We start from the raw sequence: 13,865 nt of genomic DNA, 5'->3' as shown, positions 1-13,865 counted from the left end.
TCAACATGGCTGTATAAGGCGTCCTGGCTCTCAGGGCTCTTTAGACACGGCCTCTTGTGTTTTGAACCCTGTTGTGTTTAGTCCCATGTGCACTGTGCTTTCCATGGTGTCCGTAAATTTCTCAGAGGGCCTACCGCTTAGCAATGCTTTCAACCATTGCTTAAGCCGTAAACACGAACTTCTCTCCCAAGGCGCCATGGGAGGTAGAGGTTCAGGCTCAGCTCTCAGCTGTGCCATCCATAGCACATGATTCTTTGTCATAGTGCCTGATACGTTACGGACACAAGTAGCCACGGTGACTGCAGGCATCACAATGATCCTGCCTGGGGACAACTCCTTACACCTCACTAGTTAAGACTGATCAGCCACATAGCCAACTCTGGCTGCAGGGCAGGATGGGAAATAGGCAGCCAGCAAAGGCTGATGGGAAGGCCAGGCCGATCCAGGCCAATCACAACTGACCATGAGACACCTGCTCAAAACACAAGCAGGATTTAGATGGTGGGGGAAAGGGAGGGCAGTGGAGAGTGTGCCCATCTGTGGAAGTCCAGAGCCATTTGCCAGAGACCTAAGTGAGGAAACTGGGCCCTAGAACTCCCCAGTGACAGGTCCTGGGGCTTGTGGACCTTGGTGCTGACATCCAAAGTGATATCAGAAGGGACCAGAATCAGAAAACTGCAGCCACACATCAGGTGCATCTGCACAGCTGACCCAGTGTTCACGGCAGCCTGGCACGAGGGGTGTGGCCTCTGTATGCCCTCAGTGCCCCTTGGACTTTTGGGTGACATGATAAACAAGTGCCTTGGGGACCTTGATGGCATCTGCACTTAGGAAGGAAAAGTCTGAAGGATGTGTGGTGGCCTGAGCTGGGGCAAATGGACAGGTAGAGGAGTTAGATCATAGTGTGGAATGTCTAAGAGTAAAGACTTTCCCACGTGTGAACATCATTGCTGTGGGTCTCGAAGAAGATTCGAATATTCTAGATAGTGCTTATCAAGACAGTCAGGAGACAGCTATCCTGAGGTATGCTGGTGGTTCATAAGAAAATGTGGACACACATGGATACAGTATACAGACACACGAATGTATACATACAATATATACATATATATACATGTGCACAATGTACACTTATATACTTGCACAAATGTACACACACAATGTACACATATATACACACAGATGTATACACATGCACAGTTATTGGTGAAATTATTAAGGCCACTCCATGTAGTTAAAAGGGAGGTTTATTTAGTGGCATAACTTACAAATGGATAGGTAGGTTGCAGGGTCTGGGAAAGACGTAGCGCAGTCCGGTGGTGTTCTCTGGAGATCTCTGCTCAGTCTACCTCCAGCGTCCAGGGTCCAGGAACCAAAAGAGCTTGCACATTCGGATCTCGGGTCTTCAGGGTCCTCCCTTGGCCCAGCCTTGTAGGCGTGACCGTTACTGAAACCTCAATGGGGGTTGGGACTTCCAGATCAAAGTTGGAATGGCTACCCATTACACACAATGAACATACATACACACACAAACATACACAGATGTACACGTATAGTATACTGACATACATACACAAATAATATATTTGCATTCGATGTACACATATATGCATATGCAAACATACATTCACAGAAACATACATGTACAATGTACACATACACACATTCAAACACATCATATACTATATACATGCTTGAAGAGTGCGTGTATGTGTGCCTAGCCAGAGGGGAATGGAGAAAGAAGAGGCGAGTAGATGTGTTTAACTACTAACACTTGGTAGCTCTGGCTTCTAATTGAGGGATATATAGGGGTTTATTGTATAATTTCTGTAATTTATTTGTAAGTAATAATTCTATCAAAATCAAAAGTTGGAAAAGGGATGTATTGACTTTTTAGAGGACAGAAAATTAAAACTAATAACAACCAAAATTATAACATGTTAGCACATTCAGCAATCAGGGCAGCTCTGCCTGGAGCAGGCAGAGTCTAGTGTGAGGCTCTCCGTGCTAGTTTCAAGGACTTCTCCAGCTTCCCTTGGGCCTAGGTTCGACCTCTGATACTGTCCTGGGAATGGTTCCCAGGGAAAATGGCTAGACACATGTGAAGGATGCATGGAGCTTCCTGTTGAACCTGAGCAGAAGCCATAGCCCCTGACACTGCTGTGCTGGGTGCCCCTGTAGGTGCTACCTGGACTGGATTGGGGGAGGGGTTAGGTTTCTTGAGAACTGGAGACTTCTAGAGTGGAACTTTACCTGAGTTCTTCCTGAATGAGGTACCCCGGGGATGAAGGCACAAATGAGCTCTTCATCCTGCAGCACATGGCCATGAATGTGTACACACACATGTACACACACACATACACACACACACCACAGCTGGAGCAGCAGCAAGCCTCCATTCATCATGTTGGGACTAATTCCATTTTCCTGTCCCTGCATCCATCCGGGGTCAGGGATGGCCCCTAGCCTGGGTGGTGTCTGCTTCCTGGCAGCGTTCAGGGTTCCGCTGCCCTCCTCCCCAGCAGTCTTGCCCATTCTCTGCCCAGGAGGTTCTGTGGTGCCATGCTAATCCCATTACCACAAATGAAGATGGCATCACAGCTCTTGCAAAGGCCCCCATAGCTGATCCCTCTTAGAAGAGAAAAGAAAAGTGCCACTGTCCAGCCACCGATCCCCGAAGCTCCCTCTGGGTCCAGGGCTGGGGAAGATCTCTGCAGCCTCCCAGCTGGTCAGGGATGACCTGGCAGGCAGGGCTAGGCAGCCTGAGTGTGGGGAGTAGGAGTCAGGGCTGTGCAAGGTGCCAGCTACCCAGTGCCACACCAACTTGCACGTCTATGTCTCTAAAGCCCTTAGGGCTCTCCAGTGGGCACAAAGGATCCCCAAATATGCTCGGGGTATGACCGTGCACAGAGCAAAATATACATGAGGACAAAGGCACACATATGGGATTCAGTACATGTCAGCAACAGACTGTGAAGACAGTAGGAAGCATTTGTGGGCCTTTACTACATCATATCCACTTTTTATTTATTTTCAAGACAGGGTTTCTCTGTGTAGCTCTCACTGTCCTCGAACTCCGTCTGTAGACCAGGCTGGCCTCAAACTCAGAGCTGTCTGCCTCTGCCTTCAGAGTGCTGGGATTAGAGGTGTGAGCCACCACTGCCTGGCTACGCCACTTTTCTGATGCTCTCATTGCTCCTATTTATAAACAAGAAAAAAGTGACAGACAGCTAAGTGACACGTCCAAGGTCATGGCTGGCGACTTCAGTGGACAGCAATGGAGGAACACAAAGCTTCCACCTGCTTGAAATGATAATGAATTTTGAATGGAACCAGTGGCATTTGACCTATGGTAAAGATTCGATCTAGTTTTGCATGGAAACAGAGGCTTCCGGTCTTTGCCTATGTCCGCCGGCCAGCTGAGTTCCAGAGATGATGAAGGGTTTGTTTTATCCATGGTCTGGAGTGTAAGATGTACCCTTGGGTTAGCCATCTCTTTGCTGCTCCAGATCTGAGCTCCTTGAGCCACTCCACTGTGCCATGATAACCAAGATTGCCATTGCTGGCTCTGCAGGAAGTATCGGAGGCCGGGGCTGTCAGTCGTATGTCATATACAGTCCCCAGGACATGCTGTTAAGGATCCAGGGGCCAGGTCTCAGGAGGAGATGCCACCATCCAGAGCCTTTCATAGTTCCACAGTGTGAGACTCCATTACCTACCAAGCTGGTCCCAGAATGTAAGGTGAGTCACTGCCAGGGGATCGCGAAGGGATGTCTGCACTGGTTCGAATGCACAGCTCTAGCTCACCAAAGATCAGTAACTGGCAATTTGACAGGGCAAAGATGGAAGCCAAATTTGCAGATTAGCAAAGTGTGATGGTTGGCTTTAACTGTCAACTTGACACAACCTAGAATCACCTGGGAAGAGTCTCCGTCTGGGGATGCCTACATTGACTCCGTCTACTATGGGAGGCACCATTCCCTAGGCAGCAGGTAATGAACTGTGTAAGAGTGGAGAATTCAAGCTGAGGATAAGAAGGCAAGAATTCAGCGTGCATGCATCCTCTCTTCTCTCGACTGTAGATATAATGTGACCAGCTGTCTGAAGCTCCTGCCCCTGTGACTTCTCTGTGGGGATGGACTGCAAACTGAACTGTGAATTGTATCACAGCAACAGAAGTGAAACTAGAAGAGGTGAAGGCATGGAGGGGTGAAGACAAAGGCTTCCTGGGGTTACTTGCCAGTCAAACCCCGGTGCTGCCAAGCTGGAAGAGGTTGCCCCTTGTCTGAGCTCAAGGCTGTGTGCTAGCTTGCTTAGGTTTAAACCAGTAACCTCAAAGGCAGAGTCTAGCACAGCGGTTCTCAACCTGTGGGCCATGACCCCATTGGGGTTACACATCAGATACCCTGCGTGTCAGGTATTTGTATCACAATGCATAACAGTAGTAAAAATTACAGTCATGAAGTAGCAAAGAAAAAATTTTATGGGTGGGGGTGGGTGGCCACCAGGACATGGAAGAACTGTATTGAAGGGTCACATCATCGGGAAGGTTGAGAACCACTGTTCTAGCAGGAAGCACTAGCTCCAGGAACAAACTAAGGGACTTAGAAACAGTTCCAGCATGGAGTACTTGCCTCCTCTGAGGCCACAGGGGACCAGTAAGAAGAATGCTCATGCTTTTGGAGTGCCAGGGATGAGCCAGAGATTCTTCTCACATCTGACCTTATGCCTGGCTTCCTGCAGCTTCCAAGAGGCTGCAGGGCCTTGGGACCCTGAGAAGCAGACCCAGCACCAAGAGAATTCCAGGAGGGATCTAGATGTGTGAGGACTGATAGCTTCGTGGATCCGTCGCCTGCTTGATGCTCCGAGCTGAAGGTTTGTCCTCTCAGCTCTGTCTGCAAAGCCAAGCTCCCACGGGGCTGGCGTTTGGACTGGGGACCAGAAGGAGGTGGCAGTGGTTGTATGACCTCATGGAGTGTATCCTCAGCTAGAGCCTTACCTTAAAAACAATAGACACAGGGGCTGATGAGATGGCTCAGCCAGTCAAAGCGCCTGCCACCAAGCCTGGTGACTGGAGTTTAGTCCTGGGGCCCAGGTAGTGAAAGGAAAGAATGGACTCTTACAAGTTGTCCTCTGACCTCTGTGTGTGTGCTGTAGCATGCACCCCCCACCTCCCCATCCCCGGAAGTCCGCCCTCCACTCCTGCCACCACCCCCACACAATAAATACCTGTGAACTAGAGCCTGAGGCCGCTGGTCATGCTGTGTCACAGAAAGCAGAGAGAGACAATACTGTGGCTCAACTCCATTTCTCCTTTTTATGCAGTCTGGGACCTAGGGAGTGGTGCCACCAACTTTTAGGTTGAGTCTTCTCATCTTAATTAGCCCAGCCTAAATAATTCCTCCTAGACATTCTCAGAGAGTCTAGATCCTGTCACGTTGCCCATCAACGTAAACCATCACAACTGGTGTTGGTAAAACTCAAAGGCTGGGAGAACCACCAGAAGATCGAGCTCTCCTCTCCTCCTTCTCCTTCGCACAACCCTTCCATTCCACAGGTTACCTCCTGGTCTAATCTGGCTGCTTCAGCTCCGCTCGGTCATCATGCCCACATTCCAGAAAGCAGGAAAAAGAATAACGAAGGGAAAAGTCACATTCCTCTCCTTTAAGTCACATATCCCGTCGGTCAGGATTAAGTTGCAAACTCCGTTTCAAGAGAAATCAGACAGGAAGTCTTTTTTTTTTTTTTTTCTTTCCCCAACCAGTGCTGTGGTCGGCAAGGAAACTGAGGGCTGTTCCCCAGGCAGGAGGGGAGCAGGTTATTGTGCAGAGGATTTGCCACACACACCCAGAGTGTGATCTCACTTGGTGTGACTGCCTAGGACTTTAAAGTGTTTAAGAGATGAGGCAATTGAAGGGAATGGCGGAGGAAATGAAGTCCAGGTGGCTCTTGGGTGTGGCGAGGATGAAGAAGCGGGAGGAGCAGGCAGGGGCGTTCCGCGCTGCTGCGCTGAGGTCTGCTGGCTTCCTTCTGCTTTTGAAGGAGGTACGTTCTGGTCCAGGCTGAGCCCAGACCTCCCTCTCCTCTGCTCTGTCTTCGGGTCTTTGCGAGGCCTGGTGACCCTGGCTAACACGTTGGCCTCTCTCCCTACCTTCCAGGGCGAGCGGACAGAGCAGTGCTGGGATTTGGACCTTTTCTCCCAAACTTACTGGAGCTTTCACTTTTGCTGTAACAGGTTACGATGTGGGGAACTGAGGGGAGCTTTTCCGGAAGTGCTTGATTATTGTGGAGATGGGTTAGTAAGGCCAAGCTGGGTGGGTCTTTCCCACTGTACACTTGTCCTTCCTTTCTCCACGTTACCACATGCCATGAAGATGCTGGCACCGGGCTCTTGCATTTGTGAGTCTCCAGATAACCTTCTGATGTTCCTAAGTCACCCGGTCTCAGGCATGCTGTTATTGCAACACCAACTGATAAAGATGGCTGGGATTCGCTGTACACCGTGAGATCAAACATCAAATGAAAGAAGTACCTGAATAATTTGTGACAGTAGTTGGCATTCATGCCGTCTGGGCCATCAGCCTAGGTAGCAATAGCTGGCGCTTTGACCTTGAGTTGGCAGAAAAAGGGAAGCATATGCAGGGCCCAGTGCGGAGTGAGCACATGATGCTACTTCCAAGTGTGATGAAGCTGTTCCATGGAACTGATGCTTCATGGATGCATTCCATCCACTGGAAGGCGTAGAGTATATATATGAAACAGCCTGGGAGCATGAACTGTTGTTATAACATGATGGTTCTGTGGGGCTGGCCACCATTCTGTCAGTCAGAAAGAATATCCATCCAACCCTCATGGGTGCCAGACACTGTCTTGGCACCCTAGAGCCCCCAGCAAAAAGACAGAGTCTGTGCTCTGTAAGGAAGCCAGACCTGAAATAATTCATCCCACGCCTAATGAGTTAGGATTGGGAACAAGGCCAGGACACCAAGCTTAGCCTTGGTGAACCCAGGAGCAGCTGTCAGGAGAGGAATCCTCGGAGACAGGCTGGAGTCGAGCCAGATCAAGGCAGGGGACAAGTCTCTAAGCCCCAAAGGCATACCCAGTGTGGCTGGGTAAAGGTCTGCCCAGGGTGCTGGATGAGGCCTACACGCATCAGCTCAACAGGTCTCTATTTCAGGCTCCAGAGCTGGGCCAGGGCCAAACCAGCTGGAGCAGGCTAGGCCTTGGCAGGTGTCTGTGTGCTGAGCTTGGGTAGGGCTGCCTAGCTGCCTCTTGGGGCAGCTCCTTTGTGGGGCAGCCCGGTCCCCCATGCTGAGCTCTAGCCATTTCCTTTCTGTGGAGTCTGACTTGCAAAAGCCAGGGGATTGTCCCCTGACAGCTGGGGTGGGTGGGGGCGGGGTTTAAGGTGGGCTCCATGGAAATCCAGGCCCTTACATCTCTATATCTCAAGCTGAAAGAATATTGCTCTGTTGATAACCATGGTATGCCAGCATCCCAGGTCCTTACCGAGTCAGGCTTAATGAATGACAGCAGAGAATCCATGGCAAGCCTAAGGCCTCAATGAGGTGAGGCTGGATTGATGACATAAAGGTTGTTGGGCCCTGAGAGACTCTGCCTTGGCCAGGGTAACATCACGGCAGGAAACTGGAACACACACGAGAAAGCTCTATGCTCTCCTCCATAGAAGGCAAGAAAGCAGTCAGCAGTAGTGAGGGGCTTGCTCTGTCACTTCCTGCATGCCCCCAAGGACAGGCCCTCCTCTCTTGGTCAGCTGGGGAACCCCTTTATTTTTGTTCCCAGGGAAAGCCGAGAGTTTTCGTCAAATCTCCCTTGTGGTTTCTCAGATGATTAAATGCAAATTCTCTTAACATTTCATGGGAATTTTCTTAGCATGCTGTCAGCATTAGTGTAGAATTCTCTGGAAGTCAAAGGGATGTTCCATGTGTGAATTCTCTATTTCTAAGAGAGCTCACTGAGGCTCACATGGCAACTCAGGAAGGTTTTCACGGGAATCCATTGGGAATTCCACAAGTTTTTCTGTGAACATTCCAGAAGACTTGTGGAAAGGGTCCACGAGAAAGACACAGTTGACATGGACAGAAAGCAGAGCAGGACTTCTGGGCGGGCTTGGGCTATCCCAGATTCCTCTGTGCAGCTCCATGCAAATTGTGCAGAAATGCTGTGGGAGGTCTTGGGAGGTCTAGAGGAATTTTAACAGCACCCAGGGCAGGGTTTTCTGTGAGAGTCACTCTTGCCTTCTCTGTGACTACAGAACTCGGGTGCTAACCACGGTTTTCAAGGCTCCCAAGACAAATGGTGCCTAATGTGCCTTTTTGTCTTGTTTATTGTAAAACTTTTTCCTCAAATTCAGGAAGGAAGGAAGGCAGTGGTAGGAGGGAGAAGAAAAAGAGAAGGAAAAGGAAATGAAATAAAAAAAGAGAAGAGGAAAGAGAAGGATTCGTTTGTTAGAAATATCCTCATTCCGGGTTCCTGCAAAGGGTTTGGGAATAACCCAGCTGCCCATGGAAATGCAGGATGAGGCAGGGAGGAGGAGTCTGGACCACATGGAAGGAGCCTTCTGACCCATCACATCTCCTTCTGGTCCCTGGCAGTCCAGGGAAGAAAGTGTGTTGTCTGGCCATTTCTCACACGGCTGGTGTCCTGGTGAGCATACTGTGGTTGGGGTTAAGAGTTTCTGATTTAAATTCCTGTTTGGTCAATCTCTGCATCTCAGTTTCCCCCTTTTGTCAAATTAAGATTAGGGGGCTTCAGGGACAGTCAGTGTTCCTACCATGGGATGGTGAAGGTGGTCATGGTGGTGGTGGTGGTGGTGATGATGGTTATGGTGATGGTAGGGATGCTGTTGGTGGTGGTGATGATAGAAATGGCCATGGTGATTGTAAAAGGGCAAGCCAAAGAAACACACCCTGGTATGGTGATATTTTATTTGTGCTGAAATGTGATTTTATTTGTATGTTAATAAAGTTGGCTGGGGATCAGAGCTAATTGCCAGCCATTTAGCGGAAGTTGGGCAGTGGTAGCACACGCCCTTAATCCCGATCACATGACAGGCAGAATCTCTGTGTGTTCAAGGACACAGCCAGCATGGAGACACACGCCTTTAATCTCAATACCAACCATGGAGACCTGGAGGTCTGTATAGACAGGCAGTGACGAGGAGGTCATGTGGTTGGGTTTACAACCAATGAGAAGGCAGAACAGAAAGTCAATAAAAGGACAGACACGCAGGAAGTAGGTCTCTTTCTCAGGGGAAGGACAGCAGTGGCAGCGGGTGGTAAGGAGGTGGTTTCAGCTCTTGGCTACTGCTCTCTAATTCCTGGACTTTTAACTCTGCATTTGGCTCTGTGTTTCTTATTTAATAAAACCGTTCAAAATTACATCTATACCCTGGTCCTGAAACCAGAGCCAGTGAAAGGAACACACCCTGGCCCTGGAACCATAGCCAAAAGGTTAAAAAGGTCCAGTGAAAGTAACACTGCTGTGGATATCACTCTATATAAATAAAACACTGATGGCCAGTGACCAGGCAGGAAGTATAGGCGGGACGAAAAGAGAGGAGAATTGGGGAAACAGGAAGAAGGAGGAGAGACACTGCAGCCACCGCCAGGAGAAGCAGCATGTAAAGATGCCGGTAAGCCACCAGCCACGTGACAAGGTATAGATGGGTTTATAAAAATGGGTTACTTTAAGATATAAGAACAGTTAGCAAGAAGCCTGCTACGGCCATACAGTTTATAAATATTATAAGCGTCTGAGTGATTATTTTATACGTGGATTGTGGGACTGCAGGATTTAGTGGAACCTGGAGAGAAGCCCTCCAGCAACATAACACACTTTGGCCCTGCAGGGCCAAAGAAGTACAATTTGCCCCTGACCAATTCAGTATAAGAACCAACCAATCCCTGAGCATAAAACCAGCCAATCTCTGAGTACAAAATCCAGCCAATCCCTGAGCTCAGGGATTGAAATCTGACCAATTCCCACCCTGAAAATCTTCACCCTGGATACACTCCGGCCCTAAGAAGCCCTATGTAATCCCTGTAACTGTTCAGTTGGCTGCTGCTTTTTTTCTACCACAGCAGAGGCAGCCACCCTCCTGGATTCTTCCCTCCCAATAACTCTTGAATGAGGTTTGGGTGAGACCTTCTTTCGCTGGAATGGAACCGAACAGAGAAGTTAACATCCTTCCCCTGAGCAGAGCGGAGCAGGACTGTAACGCTTTCGTTGTGGGAACCTTCCCCGAGCAGAGTTGTTACACTCGGGTGGGACCTGAGCAGAACTGTAACAACTTCACTGGGGAAACCCCCTGCCGGAGCAGAGTTGTTACATTGAGGAAACCTTTCCGCAGAGCAAGGTTGTAAGCTGCTGTGCTTATGGTGACTTTGCGGTACTCCTTGGCTCTCGACTGCTGCCAGCATCCCTTTCCATCCGAGCTGCAATGTTTACAGTGATGGTGGTGGTGTTGATAGTGGTGTAGATGCTTGGGAAATGGTTACTGTCATCCCTGAACCCTTACACATGCATTCTCTCAACTTGTGCTAAGTTCTTTAACCCCTGTGTCAGCACTTTGTGTAAGAACTACAGTCATCTCTTCTGTTATAGGTGCGGAGGTTGAAGGCTGTGAGATTTAATTGAGGTCCCTTGGCTGATAACAGTAAACTCTGCCTCCCGTCCATCCCCCGCCCCCAGCCTTCTCTTAGGCTCTGAGCTCATCTGTTACTTCTGCTACTTGCCATCCTAATCTTTAGACTCCAAGGAAGTTTCTGCAATATACCACGCAAAGGGCCTGTGGTGAGGAAGCTTTCTTGGGTCTTTCCCTTTATGAATTGCCACTTCCGTTCCTGTCTGCTCTTTCCTCCCCACTCTATGATTCCCCACGTCACTGTGGTCTCCATTCCGTTTGCTCTCTCTGCTCCAGGGCACCCCTCCCTCACCCACGGGGTCCACCTAGTACACACAGGCAGGTGAACTTCCTGCAAACTCTCTGGACTCACTGCTTGTGCTCAGAAGTTCCAGGGTCTCCTACTAATTCCCAGCAGAGGAAGCTGAAGGCTTGAGCATCCCAGTGTATTATTCTGAGAACTCCATAGCTTGGAGATCCTTGCTCACAGATTTTCCTTAACATGCTGAGCTAAATTTCCTCTGTATGCTTTACTCCCAGAATCCTATGCTGAGAATGCCTCCTTCTCTTCTCTTCCTCCTCCTTCCTCTTTTTCCTCTTCCCTCCTCCTTCCTCCTCTCTCCTCCTACTTCCTCCTCCCTCCTCCCTCCCTTTTTCTCTGCTTCCCTCCTCCTCCTCTCCCCCTCCTCCCTCTTCCTCTCTTCTTTCTTCCTCCTTTCTCCAATATGAAGACACACACCCCCAGACTACTCCAGTTGCATTCCAGAACATTCAGGCACTGATGTCACAAAGCAGTGAGGTATGAGGTAAGAGGCTGTGTTGTTGCGATACTTCCCTCCACTACGTGCGTGGACTCTGGAGGAATGCGTGTGTGAAAAATGACTGGAACCACAGCACTGAGATTGCGGCAGGCGGCAGTGGTCCAAGGGTGTGTGGCCATAGTCTACATATGGGGATGAGTATACATAGATATGATGCTGGCAAGAGGGAGGGCCCCTGCTGGGGACAAGGTTTGGGGCTAATGAGATCTTTAAAAAGGAAAAAAATGAAGTGGGGGGGATAACTAACAAACCAACAATGGAGTGGGTGAACCACTTAAGACAAGGACCCCAGGACAGCTACCTGCTTCTGCCTCTGCCCAGACACACTACTTTACCCAGACAATGTCCTCGTTTGTGGAAAGGTAGAACTGGGCTGGAGGGACAGCTCTGCAGATGAGAGCACTTGCTGTCCTCCCAGAGGACTCAGGTTCATTCCTAGCACCCACATCAGGTGACTCACAACTGTAACTCCAGCCCCGGGGGATCTGATGGCCTCTTCCGGCTAACTCGGGCCCTTGAATGCAAATTTGGGTGGTATACACTTGAGATATATATAAATGTGGAGGTCAATTTGAAGTCCCATTGCTGTGGAGAGAGTGCTTTGACACACTTTTCTGCCTGTAGAGAGGGAGGAAGGTGCTATCAGGATCATTGGGATCATGGCCACTGTGAGTCTGGAAAGGGGCTTGGCCTTTGTATTCCCATGGAAAGATAAAGACAGCAGGAGTGATCGGTGAGTGCCGTGGAGCAAGCAGCAGAGTCTGGGCCCTGTTCTTCGGTCCTTGGACCATGTCACCATGAACTTCTCCCATGCACCGTTCCCTGAAGGCTGGCTCTCTGAGGAACTAATGAATGGCTTTTCCTTTTCAATGTAAGTGAGCAATGATGCTGTGCTATCTTATGCTTCTCAACTCCCATGTCTCTCATTGCCATTAAAAGTCCTCTCTATGCTTCTGGCTCCCTGCTTGCCCCCAGGAGAACTGTGGACCAGTGGAGGAGTCAATCCGTGAAGGATTGATGCTCTCCTTTAGGGATTTGGAGAATTTGGCTACTGTACCCAGGCGAGGGCAAACAGGACTTACTTTTCTATGACTAAACAATCTTGAAATTACTAGACTAGGACTCAGGGTCCCCCAGGGCTCAAGACCCCCCCATCAGCACCCTCCCCTTACCTTTTGATGATGATGATGATGATGATGATGATGATGATGATGATTAGCATTTTTAAAGCAGGAAGAATATTAAATAGGTAACAAGGATGAGGTCCAGCAATCAGCTCATTCTCTCAGGAGTCACACACCCCTTGAGCCACCAACACCTGCAGGAAGCTAAGAATTGAGTTGCTGAGAGCTCAAAACTGGAGTGCTCTTCGACCAGAGAAAGAAATGTCTCTGTCACAGTTGGAACAAAATGCTCTTAAAGTGGGAAGCAGGAGGAACCCGGCATGGAGTTGAAGGGACCAGCACTCACATGAGACCCTAACTTTCCAGTAGGATGTGTTAAGTTGAACAGCACTCTTCGAGGCATATGGAGCCCTGGCTCTTCTCGGCCACACCCAGACCATCTCCTCAAGGTCATCAGTTTAGATGGAGGGACCTTAGGGAAACCCCACCTTGCTCCAGGACTCCAGTTTACAGACCCAGAATTTCCAAGTCACAGCTGCGTGACCAGAAATCTCATGATCTCTGTAAACCTCCGCTGTTTTCATTGCTGTTGTGTGCTAAAGAGGAAGAAAAATCCTACCTAAAAAGATGGCAGCAGGATTTTAGCCTCTGGTCAGGGGGATCTGCAAGTTAGAAGGAGCAACCTCAGAGCTTGAGCAGGTCTGGAATAGTTGGTGCTTGCAGCAGCCGGAATGGAAAAGCCTCGTAGTTAAAGTCTGCCAGTGAGTGCAGAGAAGTATTTATTGCCGTAGGAAGGGGTAAAATTAGCCTTAGACTAAAGGCTGTCCTGATACCATCTCACAAAGATTTAAAACAAACCTCAGAAGGAACAAATGGTTTCTAAATTTTACCTAATTGCTCTGCAGGAAAAAAAAAATAACAATAAAACTCAGGCATACTTGTAGAGTGTAAAAACAAGTCATAATTTATGGTATAGAAAATTACCAGGCATCATCAGTCTGTGCCACAGCACCCTGAACATGCCTGATCTTGGAAGCTAAACCTGGTTGGGTGTGCTTAGTACTTGGGTGGTAGAAAGTGACCAAGAGCAGAGAAACAAAGTACACAGTGAGAAAAACAGTTCCCAGAAACAGCAGAACAGCAAGGACAAAAGGACACAAGGAGAGTGAAGAGATGAGGACCTAGGTGAACACATCCGAGGAAGAGGAGAGGACTGAGCCCATGAGCTTGAGCAACACAGAGACAGATGAGAAATGAAGCTGGACTTCAGTGAATGAC

Source organism: Peromyscus leucopus, chromosome 10 (assembly GCF_004664715.2).
Source record: "Peromyscus leucopus breed LL Stock chromosome 10, UCI_PerLeu_2.1, whole genome shotgun sequence".
Classification (NCBI taxonomy): domain Eukaryota; kingdom Metazoa; phylum Chordata; class Mammalia; order Rodentia; family Cricetidae; genus Peromyscus; species Peromyscus leucopus.
Note: the sequence above shows the minus strand (reverse complement) of the source record.